This window comes from Styela clava, chromosome 2 (assembly GCF_964204865.1).
Source record: "Styela clava chromosome 2, kaStyClav1.hap1.2, whole genome shotgun sequence".
NCBI classification, from domain to species: domain Eukaryota; kingdom Metazoa; phylum Chordata; class Ascidiacea; order Stolidobranchia; family Styelidae; genus Styela; species Styela clava.
Window position 1 is genome coordinate 28,409,429 of NC_135251.1, and position 12,500 is coordinate 28,421,928.

General features: G+C 55.4%; 1 non-coding gene across 1 annotated transcript in view; it reads left to right on the plus strand.

The window, feature by feature from the left end:
• The first annotated feature begins 11,388 nt into the window (after positions 1-11,388).
• Positions 11,389-12,500, plus strand: part of LOC144420221 (small subunit ribosomal RNA) — a 1,810-nt gene continuing 698 nt past the window's right edge. The window contains exon 1 of the ribosomal RNA XR_013474574.1: positions 11,389-12,500. This exon is cut by the window's right edge and continues 698 nt beyond it. This is a non-coding gene — a ribosomal RNA (small subunit ribosomal RNA).

Genomic DNA, 12,500 nt, shown 5'->3' on the forward strand with positions numbered 1-12,500 from the left:
TGGCTGGCGGGCGAGAGAGTGCTGCGTCGCCGGCATCGGCGTCGAAAGAAGCCGAGCCAAAAAAAGTTAAAGTACAAACGTGCAAGCATACTAACCTAACCCTAGGTAAGGCATGTCAGAGCGAAAGACAGTAATTTCGAATGGGCCAAGAAAGAGCGGTGCGGGGCCGGTCGGAGCGCACCCTTTTCTCGGTGGCTGGCGGGCGAGAGAGTGCTGCGTCGCCGGCATCGGCGTCGAAAGAAGCCGAGCCAAAAAAAGTTAAAGTACAAACGTGCAAGCATACTAACCTAACCCTAGGTAAGGCATGTCAGAGCGAAAGACAGTAATTTCGAATGAGCCAAGAAAGAGCGGTGCGGGGCCGGTCGGAGCGCACCCTTTTCTCGGTGGCTGGCGGGCGAGAGAGTGCTGCGTCGCCGGCATCGGCGTCGAAAGAAGCCGAGCCGAAAAAAGTTAAAGTACAAACGTGCAAGCATACTAACCTAACCCTTGGTAAGGCATGTCAGAGCGAAAGACAGTAATTTCGAATGAGCCAAGAAAGAGCGGTGCGGGGCCGGTCGGAGCGCACCCTTTTCTCGGTGGCTGGCGGGCGAGAGAGTGCTGCGTCGCCGGCATCGGCGTCGAAAGAAGCCGAGCCGAAAAAAGTTAAAGTACAAACGTGCAAGCATACTAACCTAACCCTAGGTAAGGCATGTCAGAGCGAAAGACAGTAAACTCGAATGAGCCAAGAAAGAGCGGTGCGGGGCCGGTCGGAGCGCACCCTTTTCTCGGTGGCTGGCGGGCGAGAGAGTGCTGCGTCGCCGGCATCGGCGTCGAAAGAAGCCGAGCCGAAAAAAGTTAAAGTACAAACGTGCAAGCATACTAACCTAACCCTAGGTAAGGCATGTCAGAGCGAAAGACAGTAATTTCGAATGAGCCAAGGAAGAGCGGTGCGGGGCCGGTCGGAGCGCACCCTTTTCTCGGTGGCTGGCGGGCGAGAGAGTGCTGCGTCGCCGGCATCGGCGTCGAAAGAAGCCGAGCCAAAAAAAGTTAAAGTACAAACGTGCAAGCATACTAACCTAACCCTAGGTAAGGCATGTCAGAGCGAAAGACAGTAATTTCGAATGAGCCAAGAAAGAGCGGTGCGGGGCCGGTCGGAGCGCACCCTTTTCTCGGTGGCTGGCGGGCGAGAGAGTGCTGCGTCGCCGGCATCGGCGTCGAAAGAAGCCGAGCCGAAAAAAGTTAAAGTACAAACGTGCAAGCATACCAACCTAACCCTTGGTAAGGCATGTCAGAGCGAAAGACAGTAATTTCGAATGAGCCAAGAAAGAGCGGTGCGGGGCCGGTCGGAGCGCACCCTTTTCTCGGTGGCTGGCGGGCGAGAGAGTGCTGCGTCGCCGGCATCGGCGTCGAAAGAAGCCGAGCCGAAAAAAGTTAAAGTACAAACGTGCAAGCATACTAACCTAACCCTAGGTAAGGCATGTCAGAGCGAAAGACAGTAAACTCGAATGAGCCAAGAAAGAGCGGTGCGGGGCCGGTCGGAGCGCACCCTTTTCTCGGTGGCTGGCGGGCGAGAGAGTGCTGCGTCGCCGGCATCGGCGTCGAAAGAAGCCGAGCCGAAAAAAGTTAAAGTACAAACGTGCAAGCATACTAACCTAACCCTAGGTAAGGCATGTCAGAGCGAAAGACAGTAATTTCGAATGAGCCAAGGAAGAGCGGTGCGGGGCCGGTCGGAGCGCACCCTTTTCTCGGTGGCTGGCGGGCGAGAGAGTGCTGCGTCGCCGGCATCGGCGTCGAAAGAAGCCGAGCCGAAAAAAGTTAAACTACAAACGTGCAAGCATACTAACCTAACCCTAGGTAAGGCATGTCAGAGCGAAAGACAGTAATTTCGAATGAGCCAAGAAAGAGCGGTGCGGGGCCGGTCGGAGCGCACCCTTTTCTCGGTGGCTGGCGGGCGAGAGAGTGCTGCGTCGCCGGCATCGGCGTCGAAAGAAGCCGAGCCGAAAAAAGTTAAAGTACAAACGTGCAAGCATACTAACCTAACCCTAGGTAAGGCATGTCAGAGCGAAAGACAGTAATTTCGAATGAGCCAAGAAAGAGCGGTGCGGGGCCGGTCGGAGCGCACCCTTTTCTCGGTGGCTGGCGGGCGAGAGAGTGCTGCGTCGCCGGCATCGGCGTCGAAAGAAGCCGAGCCGAAAAAAGTTAAAGTACAAACGTGCAAGCATACTAACCTAACCCTAGGTAAGGCATGTCAGAGCGAAAGACAGTAATTTCGAATGAGCCAAGAAAGAGCGGTGCGGGGCCGGTCGGAGCGCACCCTTTTCTCGGTGGCTGGCGGGCGAGAGAGTGCTGCGTCGCCGGCATCGGCGTCGAAAGAAGCCGAGCCGAAAAAAGTTAAAGTACAAACGTGCAAGCATACTAACCTAACCCTAGGTAAGGCATGTCAGAGCGAAAGACAGTAATTTCGAATGAGCCAAGAAAGAGCGGTGCGGGGCCGGTCGGAGCGCACCCTTTTCTCGGTGGCTGGCGGGCGAGAGAGTGCTGCGTCGCCGGCATCGGCGTCGAAAGAAGCCGAGCCAAAAAAAGTTAAAGTACAAACGTGCAAGCATACTAACCTAACCCTAGGTAAGGCATGTCAGAGCGAAAGACAGTAATTTCGAATGAGCCAAGAAAGAGCGGTGCGGGGCCGGTCGGAGCGCACCCTTTTCTCGGTGGCTGGCGGGCGAGAGAGTGCTGCGTCGCCGGCATCGGCGTCGAAAGAAGCCGAGCCGAAAAAAGTTAAAGTACAAACGTGCAAGCATACTAACCTAACCCTAGGTAAGGCATGTCAGAGCGAAAGACAGTAATTTCGAATGAGCCAAGAAAGAGCGGTGCGGGGCCGGTCGGAGCGCACCCTTTTCTCGGTGGCTGGCGGGCGAGAGAGTGCTGCGTCGCCGGCATCGGCGTCGAAAGAAGCCGAGCCAAAAAAAGTTAAAGTACAAACGTGCAAGCATACTAACCTAACCCTAGGTAAGGCATGTCAGAGCGAAAGACAGTAATTTCGAATGAGCCAAGAAAGAGCGGTGCGGGGCCGGTCGGAGCGCACCCTTTTCTCGGTGGCTGGCGGGCGAGAGAGTGCTGCGTCGCCGGCATCGGCGTCGAAAGAAGCCGAGCCGAAAAAAGTTAAAGTACAAACGTGCAAGCATACTAACCTAACCCTAGGTAAGGCATGTCAGAGCGAAAGACAGTAATTTCGAATGAGCCAAGAAAGAGCGGTGCGGGGCCGGTCGGAGCGCACCCTTTTCTCGGTGGCTGGCGGGCGAGAGAGTGCTGCGTCGCCGGCATCGGCGTCGAAAGAAGCCGAGCCAAAAAAAGTTAAAGTACAAACGTGCAAGCATACTAACCTAACCCTAGGTAAGGCATGTCAGAGCGAAAGACAGTAAACTCGAATGAGCCATGAAAGAGCGGTGCGGGGCCGGTCGGAGCGCACCCTTTTCTCGGTGGCTGGCGGGCGAGAGAGTGCTGCGTCGCCGGCATCGGCGTCGAAAGAAGCCGAGCCGAAAAAAGTTAAAGTACAAACGTGCAAGCATACTAACCTAACCCTAGGTAAGGCATGTCAGAGCGAAAGACAGTAATTTCGAATGAGCCAAGAAAGAGCGGTGCGGGGCCGGTCGGAGCGCACCCTTTTCTCGGTGGCTGGCGGGCGAGAGAGTGCTGCGTCGCCGGCATCGGCGTCGAAAGAAGCCGAGCCAAAAAAAGTTAAAGTACAAACGTGCAAGCATACTAACCTAACCCTAGGTAAGGCATGTCAGAGCGAAAGACAGTAAACTCGAATGAGCCATGAAAGAGCGGTGCGGGGCCGGTCGGAGCGCACCCTTTTCTCGGTGGCTGGCGGGCGAGAGAGTGCTGCGTCGCCGGCATCGGCGTCGAAAGAAGCCGAGCCAAAAAAAGTTAAAGTACAAACGTGCAAGCATACTAACCTAACCCTAGGTAAGGCATGTCAGAGCGAAAGACAGTAAACTCGAATGAGCCATGAAAGAGCGGTGCGGGGCCGGTCGGAGCGCACCCTTTTCTCGGTGGCTGGCGGGCGAGAGAGTGCTGCGTCGCCGGCATCGGCGTCGAAAGAAGCCGAGCCGAAAAAAGTTAAAGTACAAACGTGCAAGCATACTAACCTAACCCTAGGTAAGGCATGTCAGAGCGAAAGACAGTAATTTCGAATGAGCCAAGAAAGAGCGGTGCGGGGCCGGTCGGAGCGCACCCTTTTCTTGGTGGCTGGCGGGCGAGAGAGTGCTGCGTCGCCGGCATCGGCGTCGAAAGAAGCCGAGCCGAAAAAAGTTAAAGTACAAACGTGCAAGCATACTAACCTAACCCTAGGTAAGGCATGTCAGAGCGAAAGACAGTAAACTCGAATGAGCCAAGAAAGAGCGGTGCGGGGCCGGTCGGAGCGCACCCTTTTCTCGGTGGCTGGCGGGCGAGAGAGTGCTGCGTCGCCGGCATCGGCATCGGCGTCGAAAGAAGCCGAGCCGAAAAAAGTTAAAGTACAAACGTGCAAGCATACTAACCTAACCCTAGGTAAGGCATGTCAGAGCGAAAGACAGTAATTTCGAATGAGCCAAGAAAGAGCGGTGCGGGGCCGGTCGGAGCGCACCCTTTTCTCGGTGGCTGGCGGGCGAGAGAGTGCTGCGTCGCCGGCATCGGCGTCGAAAGAAGCCGAGCCGAAAAAAGTTAAAGTACAAACGTGCAAGCATACTAACCTAACCCTAGGTAAGGCATGTCAGAGCGAAAGACAGTAATTTCGAATGAGCCAAGAAAGAGCGGTGCGGGGCCGGTCGGAGCGCACCCTTTTCTCGGTGGCTGGCGGGCGAGAGAGTGCTGCGTCGCCGGCATCGGCGTCGAAAGAAGCCGAGCCGAAAAAAGTTAAAGTACAAACGTGCAAGCATACTAACCTAACCCTAGGTAAGGCATGTCAGAGCGAAAGACAGTAAACTCGAATGAGCCAAGAAAGAGCGGTGCGGGGCCGGTCGGAGCGCACCCTTTTCTCGGTGGCTGGCGGGCGAGAGAGTGCTGCGTCGCCGGCATCGGCGTCGAAAGAAGCCGAGCCGAAAAAAGTTAAAGTACAAACGTGCAAGCATACTAACCTAACCCTAGGTAAGGCATGTCAGAGCGAAAGACAGTAATTTCGAATGAGCCAAGAAAGAGCGGTGCGGGGCCGGTCGGAGCGCACCCTTTTCTCGGTGGCTGGCGGGCGAGAGAGTGCTGCGTCGCCGGCATCGGCGTCGAAAGAAGCCGAGCCGAAAAAAGTTAAAGTACAAACGTGCAAGCATACTAGCCTAACCCTAGGTAAGGCATGTCAGAGCGAAAGACAGAAATTTCGAATGAGCCAAGAAAAAGCGGTGCGGGGCCGGTCGGAGCGCACCCTTTTCTCGGTGGCTGGCGGGCGAGAGAGTGCTGCGTCGCCGGCATCGGCGTCGAAAGAAGCCGAGCCGAAAAAAGTTAAAGTACAAACGTGCAAGCATACTAACCTAACCCTAGGTAAGGCATGTCAGAGCGAAAGACAGTAATTTCGAATGAGCCAAGAAAGAGCGGTGCGGGGCCGGTCGGAGCGCACCCTTTTCTCGGTGGCTGGCGGGCGAGAGAGTGCTGCGTCGCCGGCATCGGCGTCGAAAGAAGCCGAGCCGAAAAAAGTTAAAGTACAAACGTGCAAGCATACTAACCTAACCCTAGGTAAGGCATGTCAGAGCGAAAGACAGTAAACTCGAATGAGCCATGAAAGAGCGGTACGGGGCCGGTCGGAGCGCACCCTTTTCTCGGTGGCTGGCGGGCGAGAGAGTGCTGCGTCGCCGGCATCGGCGTCGAAAGAAGCCGAGCCGAAAAAAGTTAAAGTACAAACGTGCAAGCATACTAACCTAACCCTAGGTAAGGCATGTCAGAGCGAAAGACAGTAATTTCGAATGAGCCAAGAAAGAGCGGTGCGGGGCCGGTCGGAGCGCACCCTTTTCTCGGTGGCTGGCGGGCGAGAGAGTGCTGCGTCGCCGGCATCGGCGTCGAAAGAAGCCGAGCCAAAAAAAGTTAAAGTACAAACGTGCAAGCATACTAACCTAACCCTAGGTAAGGCATGTCAGAGCGAAAGACAGTAATTTCGAATGAGCCAAGAAAGAGCGGTGCGGGGCCGGTCGGAGCGCACCCTTTTCTCGGTGGCTGGCGGGCGAGAGAGTGCTGCGTCGCCGGCATCGGCGTCGAAAGAAGCCGAGCCAAAAAAAGTTAAAGTACAAACGTGCAAGCATACTAACCTAACCCTAGGTAAGGCATGTCAGAGCGAAAGACAGTAAACTCGAATGAGCCATGAAAGAGCGGTGCGCGGCCGGTCGGAGCGCACCCTTTTCTCGGTGGCTGGCGGGCGAGAGAGTGCTGCGTCGCCGGCATCGGCGTCGAAAGAAGCCGAGCCGAAAAAAGTTAAAGTACAAACGTGCAAGCATACTAACCTAACCCTAGGTAAGGCATGTCAGAGCGAAAGACAGTAATTTCGAATGAGCCAAGAAAGAGCGGTGCGGGGCCGGTCGGAGCGCACCCTTTTCTCGGTGGCTGGCGGGCGAGAGAGTGCTGCGTCGCCGGCATCGGCGTCGAAAGAAGCCGAGCCAAAAAAAGTTAAAGTACAAACGTGCAAGCATACTAACCTAACCCTAGGTAAGGCATGTCAGAGCGAAAGACAGTAATTTCGAATGAGCCAAGAAAGAGCGGTGCGGGGCCGGTCGGAGCGCACCCTTTTCTCGGTGGCTGGCGGGCGAGAGAGTGCTGCGTCGCCGGCATCGGCGTCGAAAGAAGCCGAGCCAAAAAAAGTTAAAGTACAAACGTGCAAGCATACTAACCTAACCCTAGGTAAGGCATGTCAGAGCGAAAGACAGTAATTTCGAATGAGCCAAGAAAGAGCGGTGCGGGGCCGGTCGGAGCGCACCCTTTTCTCGGTGGCTGGCGGGCGAGAGAGTGCTGCGTCGCCGGCATCGGCGTCGAAAGAAGCCGAGCCAAAAAAAGTTAAAGTACAAACGTGCAAGCATACTAACCTAACCCTAGGTAAGGCATGTCAGAGCGAAAGACAGTAATTTCGAATGAGCCAAGAAAGAGCGGTGCGGGGCCGGTCGGAGCGCACCCTTTTCTCGGTGGCTGGCGGGCGAGAGAGTGCTGCGTCGCCGGCATCGGCGTCGAAAGAAGCCGAGCCGAAAAAAGTTAAAGTACAAACGTGCAAGCATACTAACCTAACCCTAGGTAAGGCATGTCAGAGCGAAAGACAGTAATTTCGAATGAGCCAAGAAAGAGCGGTGCGGGGCCGGTCGGAGCGCACCCTTTTCTCGGTGGCTGGCGGGCGAGAGAGTGCTGCGTCGCCGGCATCGGCGTCGAAAGAAGCCGAGCCGAAAAAAGTTAAAGTACAAACGTGCAAGCATACTAACCTAACCCTAGGTAAGGCATGTCAGAGCGAAAGACAGTAAACTCGAATGAGCCAAGAAAGAGCGGTGCGGGGCCGGTCGGAGCGCACCCTTTTCTCGGTGGCTGGCGGGCGAGAGAGTGCTGCGTCGCCGGCATCGGCGTCGAAAGAAGCCGAGCCGAAAAAAGTTAAAGTACAAACGTGCAAGCATACTAACCTAACCCTAGGTAAGGCATGTCAGAGCGAAAGACAGTAATTTCGAATGAGCCAAGAAAGAGCGGTGCGGGGCCGGTCGGAGCGCACCCTTTTCTCGGTGGCTGGCGGGCGAGAGAGTGCTGCGTCGCCGGCATCGGCGTCGAAAGAAGCCGAGCCGAAAAAAGTTAAAGTACAAACGTGCAAGCATACTAACCTAACCCTAGGTAAGGCATGTCAGAGCGAAAGACAGTAATTTCGAATGAGCCAAGAAAGAGCGGTGCGGGGCCGGTCGGAGCGCACCCTTTTCTCGGTGGCTGGCGGGCGAGAGAGTGCTGCGTCGCCGGCATCGGCGTCGAAAGAAGCCGAGCCAAAAAAAGTTAAAGTACAAACGTGCAAGCATACTAACCTAACCCTAGGTAAGGCATGTCAGAGCGAAAGACAGTAAACTCGAATGAGCCAAGAAAGAGCGGTGCGGGGCCGGTCGGAGCGCACCCTTTTCTCGGTGGCTGGCGGGCGAGAGAGTGCTGCGTCGCCGGCATCGGCGTCGAAAGAAGCCGAGCCGAAAAAAGTTAAAGTACAAACGTGCAAGCATACTAACCTAACCCTAGGTAAGGCATGTCAGAGCGAAAGACAGTAATTTCGAATGAGCCAAGAAAGAGCGGTGCGGGGCCGGTCGGAGCGCACCCTTTTCTCGGTGGCTGGCGGGCGAGAGAGTGCTGCGTCGCCGGCATCGGCGTCGAAAGAAGCCGAGCCGAAAAAAGTTAAAGTACAAACGTGCAAGCATACTAACCTAACCCTAGGTAAGGCATGTCAGAGCGAAAGACAGTAATTTCGAATGAGCCAAGAAAGAGCGGTGCGGGGCCGGTCGGAGCGCACCCTTTTCTCGGTGGCTGGCGGGCGAGAGAGTGCTGCGTCGCCGGCATCGGCGTCGAAAGAAGCCGAGCCAAAAAAAGTTAAAGTACAAACGTGCAAGCATACTAACCTAACCCTAGGTAAGGCATGTCAGAGCGAAAGACAGTAATTTCGAATGAGCCAAGAAAGAGCGGTGCGGGGCCGGTCGGAGCGCACCCTTTTCTCGGTGGCTGGCGGGCGAGAGAGTGCTGCGTCGCCGGCATCGGCGTCGAAAGAAGCCGAGCCGAAAAAAGTTAAAGTACAAACGTGCAAGCATACTAACCTAACCCTAGGTAAGGCATGTCAGAGCGAAAGACAGTAATTTCGAATGAGCCAAGAAAGAGCGGTGCGGGGCCGGTCGGAGCGCACCCTTTTCTCGGTGGCTGGCGGGCGAGAGAGTGCTGCGTCGCCGGCATCGGCGTCGAAAGAAGCCGAGCCAAAAAAAGTTAAAGTACAAACGTGCAAGCATACTAACCTAACCCTAGGTAAGGCATGTCAGAGCGAAAGACAGTAAACTCGAATGAGCCATGAAAGAGCGGTGCGGGGCCGGTCGGAGCGCACCCTTTTCTCGGTGGCTGGCGGGCGAGAGAGTGCTGCGTCGCCGGCATCGGCGTCGAAAGAAGCCGAGCCGAAAAAAGTTAAAGTACAAACGTGCAAGCATACTAACCTAACCCTAGGTAAGGCATGTCAGAGCGAAAGACAGTAATTTCGAATGAGCCAAGAAAGAGCGGTGCGGGGCCGGTCGGAGCGCACCCTTTTCTCGGTGGCTGGCGGGCGAGAGAGTGCTGCGTCGCCGGCATCGGCGTCGAAAGAAGCCGAGCCGAAAAAAGTTAAAGTACAAACGTGCAAGCATACTAACCTAACCCTAGGTAAGGCATGTCAGAGCGAAAGACAGTAAACTCGAATGAGCCAAGAAAGAGCGGTGCGGGACCGGTCGGAGCGCACCCTTTTCTCGGTGGCTGGCGGGCGAGAGAGTGCTGCGTCGCCGGCATCGGCGTCGAAAGAAGCCGAGCCGAAAAAAGTTAAAGTACAAACGTGCAAGCATACTAACCTAACCCTAGGTAAGGCATGTCAGAGCGAAAGACAGTAATTTCGAATGAGCCAAGAAAGAGCGGTGCGGGGCCGGTCGGAGCGCACCCTTTTCTCGGTGGCTGGCGGGCGAGAGAGTGCTGCGTCGCCGGCATCGGCGTCGAAAGAAGCCGAGCCGAAAAAAGTTAAAGTACAAACGTGCAAGCATACTAACCTAACCCTAGGTAAGGCATGTCAGAGCGAAAGACAGTAATTTCGAATGAGCCAAGAAAGAGCGGTGCGGGGCCGGTCGGAGCGCACCCTTTTCTCGGTGGCTGGCGGGCGAGAGAGTGCTGCGTCGCCGGCATCGGCGTCGAAAGAAGCCGAGCTGAAAAAAGTTAAAGTACAAACGTGCAAGCATACTAACCTAACCCTAGGTAAGGCATGTCAGAGCGAAAGACAGTAATTTCGAATGAGCCAAGAAAGAGCGGTGCGGGGCCGGTCGGAGCGCACCCTTTTCTCGGTGGCTGGCGGGCGAGAGAGTGCTGCGTCGCCGGCATCGGCGTCGAAAGAAGCCGAGCCGAAAAAAGTTAAAGTACAAACGTGCAAGCATACTAACCTAACCCTAGGTAAGGCATGTCAGAGCGAAAGACAGTAATTTCGAATGAGCCAAGAAAGAGCGGTGCGGGGCCGGTCGGAGCGCACCCTTTTCTCGGTGGCTGGCGGGCGAGAGAGTGCTGCGTCGCCGGCATCGGCGTCGAAAGAAGCCGAGCCGAAAAAAGTTAAAGTACAAACGTGCAAGCATACTAACCTAACCCTAGGTAAGGCATGTCAGAGCGAAAGACAGTAATTTCGAATGAGCCAAGAAAGAGCGGTGCGGGGCCGGTCGGAGCGCACCCTTTTCTCGGTGGCTGGCGGGCGAGAGAGTGCTGCGTCGCCGGCATCGGCGTCGAAAGAAGCCGAGCCGAAAAAAGTTAAAGTACAAACGTGCAAGCATACTAACCTAACCCTAGGTAAGGCATGTCAGAGCGAAAGACAGTAATTTCGAATGAGCCAAGAAAGAGCGGTGCGGGGCCGGTCGGAGCGCACCCTTTTCTCGGTGGCTGGCGGGCGAGAGAGAGCTGCGTCGCCGGCATCGGCGTCGAAAGAAGCCGAGCCAAAAAAAGTTAAAGTACAAACGTGCAAGCATACTAACCTAACCCTAGGTAAGGCATGTCAGAGCGAAAGACAGTAAACTCGAATGAGCCATGAAAGAGCGGTGCGGGGCCGGTCGGAGCGCACCCTTTTCTCGGTGGCTGGCGGGCGAGAGAGTGCTGCGTCGCCGGCATCGGCGTCGAAAGAAGCCGAGCCGAAAAAAGTTAAAGTACAAACGTGCAAGCATACTAACCTAACCCTAGGTAAGGCATGTCAGAGCGAAAGACAGTAATTTCGAATGAGCCAAGAAAGAGCGGTGCGGGGCCGGTCGGAGCGCACCCTTTTCTCGGTGGCTGGCGGGCGAGAGAGTGCTGCGTCGCCGGCATCGGCGTCGAAAGAAGCCGAGCCGAAAAAAGTTAAAGTACAAACGCGATGCTAATGAGCGAGCCGTTGTCTCGACTAATATGTAGGGGGCGTTCGATCGAGCGTCTGGCTTGAGCGCTTGTCGGCCTAGCAGAACGGTCGCATTGTTATGCCCGGGTTTTAGGCACCGCTGCAGGCGGCCGGCAGAGCTCTTGTTTGTGCGAAACTGAATGGATCGAGCCCGAGAGAGGGCGAGCAAAGAAAAAACGCAAATCGCTCCGCCTGGCACTGCCGGCGAGAGCGTGGACGTCGCGGCCAGCGACTGTCGAAGCTGAGTACGGCCGCAGGCGATCGCCTCGGTCTTGAACGTATGCGACGAGCACGCGCCGGGCGGCCCAGCAAGGGCCGAGCGCAGCTGTCGCAGCTATCTGGTTGATCCTGCCAGTAGTGATATGCTTGTCTCAAAGATTAAGCCATGCAGGTGCAAGTACGAGTTCTCGTAAAGCGAAACTGCGAATGGCTCATTAAATCAGTCTTGGTTTATTTGGTCTCGTAAGCGAAGTGGATAACTGTGGTAATTCTAGAGCTAATACATGCATTAAGCGCCGACTTCGGGAGGCGCGCTTTTATCAGATCAAAACCGACCGGGTTCGTCCTGTGACGTTTGATGACTCTGGATAACCACGCGGATCGTACGGTCTCTGCACCGACGACGTATCATTCAAGTGTCTGCCCTATCAACTGTCGAAGGTACGCTACGTGCCTACCTTTGTGATAACGGGTAACGGGGAATCAGGGTTCGATTCCGGAGAGGGAGCCTGAGAAACGGCTACCACATCCAAGGAAGGCAGCAGGCGCGCAAATTACCCATTCCCGACACGGGGAGGTAGTGACGAAAAATAACAATACAGGACTCTAACGAGGCCCTGTAATTGGAATGAGTACATCCTAAAACTCTTAACGAGTATCCATTGGAGGGCAAGTCTGGTGCCAGCAGCCGCGGTAATTCCAGCTCCAACAGTGTATGCTAAAGTTGTTGCGGTTGAAAAGCTCGTAGTTGGATTTTGGGCGAGCGCCGCCGGTCCGTCGCAAGGCGTGTCACTGGTTGCGTTCGCCTCACCTTCGGTTCTCCGTCGGTGCTCTTGACTGAGTGTCGGCGGTGGCCGATAAGTTTACTTTGAAAAAATTAGAGTGTTCAAAGCAGGCTGTTCGCCTGCATAGTGTTGCATGGAATAATGGAATAGGACCTCGGTTCTATTTTGTTGGTTTTCGGAGCACGAGGTAATGATTAAGAGGGACAGACGGGGGCGTCCGTACTCTGCCGTTAGAGGTGAAATTCTTGGATCGGCGGAAGACGAACTACTGCGAAAGCATTCGCCAAGAATGTTTTCTTTAATCAAGAGCGAAAGTCAGAGGTTCGAAGACGATCAGATACCGTCCTAGTTCTGACTATAAACGATGCCAACTAGCGATCGGGAGGCGTTACCATGACGACCTTTCCGGCAGCTTCCGGGAAACCAAAGTCTTTGGGTTCCGG